Below are 2,454 nucleotides of genomic sequence, written 5' to 3'. Positions count from 1 at the left end.
TTAGGCAGGGGGTTTACTTATGACAAGTACAGTACAATATGGAAATGTCGCTCGAGCAATGTTGCCGTATCGTTTGTATATAATTATTAATTTTATGCAATAGAAGTAGGGTATTCCCATAAAGTACAATTTTTGTTGCAATTATGTTGATTTTAAGTACGATGTGTTTCATTATAGTTTGTTAAAATTTTGAAAATCGGTATATTAAATTAATAAATCGGTAGGGTTGGCAACGCTGGCACAAACGTTTCTTTGTATCATGAATTAATTTTATTGATTAAATCAAATCATACCTGTTTTGGTGAAAATAATTTTTTTCTTAACGTCTCCGTTTCGTTAACACATGTTTTGCCATTTCTAGGAAACATGATGCAACACGTTTCAAACGTCACCATAACCCAGCGATTCCCAAACTGTTTTCTTTCCATTTCTTCACGAATGGTTTATAAAATGATTTATTAGAATATAATCTGTAGCATAATAATCATAAAATTTCTTTCTAAAAAGTCATTTTCTTCAATAATCCCAACAAATTTTTGATTATATTCTTAATCTAAAAATGATTTTTTTGAATTAGTTTTAGAACCACTGAAGTTTAAACCAAACTCAGTTGGTACTCGCCACATTAAAATCAGTCTCTCATCCTCTTTTGTACCAGGCTTGTGACACGAGATAGGAATAAATTTATCTAAGTATGTAGTTCCATGTCACATCGCTGGATGGCGCTACCGTCGGCGTTCGGCAATGTTCGGCATTGTTCGCCCTTCCCGAGGTTTAATAATTCAAATTTTAATCACTTATTTTATAAATTGCTATAATATGTTGCCTAAGTAATGTATATATGAGAAAAAAATTATATATGTAATTATCCTGTATTTGTATGACTTTTTGAGAATAAATATCAAGAAAAAGAAATCGTCATGGCGGTATTAGTGACTAATAATTAGTCATAGTTCTTGCTTGACGCGTTCGCTTCACTTCGTTTTAGCTCAAGTAAAACTATTATTATTATTATTATTATACCTCGTTATTGTGTTTTATAATAGTGATACTTAATCTGTGAATAATTATGCCTGCAATCGCAGTAAGTATAAGATTATCCTAGCAAATATATAATTATAATCCCGTCACAAGGTCATAATATAATAAAAATTAACTTAGAAAGATTAGTGGATATTTAATTTATGTGATTTTAGCGATTATGATTTATTGATTTATGATTGATTTATGTGATTTTGCTTTTAGCTAATTCGAGTAATTAATTCTTATATAAATAAAATATTTTGAACTGGTTAGGCCACTTCATTTACTCCAGAGAATATAGGGTTACAATAAATATTATTTGATTGTAAATAAATGAAAAGTTAAAATCTTATTAATTTTTTTATTAGCAAATAACTATTAAATAAATAATTATGTCTCCGATAAATTGATAAAATTCTTAAACTTGTAATTTATAAATCATGACCAGAATCATACAATTCAACCAGATTCAACATAAGTAATTAATAATAACTTTTTTTATGTTGTTATCCTCACATAGTAATAATTATATTTAAATAAGTAAAGTAAATTAAATAACTAAAAAAATCTTCTAAGTTCTAAAGTTCTAAAAGTATTATTTAATGCTTATTATTTTAGAAATTTATATTTTAAATGTCTAATAAATCCTAATCTACAGAGTTGTGTGGACAAACAGTGTCCGACAAATTCATTGCCGCCCAGAGACCGACAACTCTTCTGCTTTTTTCTTCAGATCTGCCGCCGCAGATCTGAAGATCTGCGGCGGCAATGGTTGGAAAGAATGAGCAGGCCCGATCTCATGGAGTTGTCACATGCTCAACTACATGGGAGAAGGCTGCGAGTTTGTGAGCGCCATTTCAACGACAATCAGTTTCAGACGTCAGACCGGAAGAAGTTAACTGCACACCAAATCCCTCGACGTGCAAATTTAGAAGACAATCCCCATTCTCCTGCCAATACTCCATCCGGTACATCCATTCCCTGCATGTCTTCTAAATTTGAGACTCCTAAGTCGAGGAGGTGCAAAGGTAAATATTTAATTAAGTACAACATAGTAATTAAATACAATTTCGTATTAATGTCATTTTCAGGTCGAACATCACAAGTGACTCCGAAGGAGCGGAAGCTGTTGGCCAGGTTAAAGAAGGCTGAAACTATTTTGCGTTATCGGAAGAAGCGTATCCAGTACTTGTCTCAATCCCAAAAACTTTATCCAAATCCCTTTTCCCCATCTAGCTTAACCAATATCCAACAAATACATACCTTACCTAAACCTCTCCGTGTTTTTATTCTTTCCCTCCTTCGAAATTTCCATGTATCCAAAAAAAACCGCAGTTACACCTTAGAAGAGAAAGCCCTATTCCTCTCCATTTTCAAACACGGTCCCCGCTCCTACCGATACCTGCAAAAGATCCTTTCCCTACCGTCTAC

At 32.4% G+C, this 2,454-nt stretch overlaps 1 long non-coding RNA gene across 1 annotated transcript; it reads right to left on the bottom strand.

Moving 5' to 3' along the window:
* Positions 1-1,370: 1,370 nt before the first annotated feature.
* Positions 1,371-2,177, bottom strand: LOC139431025 (uncharacterized). Its single transcript, XR_011641364.1, has 2 exons — positions 2,090-2,177; positions 1,371-2,030 (listed from the first exon to the last, which is right to left on the bottom strand). It is a non-coding gene; the product is annotated as an uncharacterized lncRNA (long non-coding RNA).
* Between the last annotated feature and the right edge of the window lie 277 nt (positions 2,178-2,454).

The sequence above is a fragment of the Onthophagus taurus genome, chromosome 8, assembly GCF_036711975.1.
Source record: "Onthophagus taurus isolate NC chromosome 8, IU_Otau_3.0, whole genome shotgun sequence".
Taxonomy (NCBI): domain Eukaryota; kingdom Metazoa; phylum Arthropoda; class Insecta; order Coleoptera; family Scarabaeidae; genus Onthophagus; species Onthophagus taurus.
The sequence above is the reverse complement of the archived record's forward strand: the minus strand, read 5'-3'. Positions and strand labels throughout refer to the sequence as shown.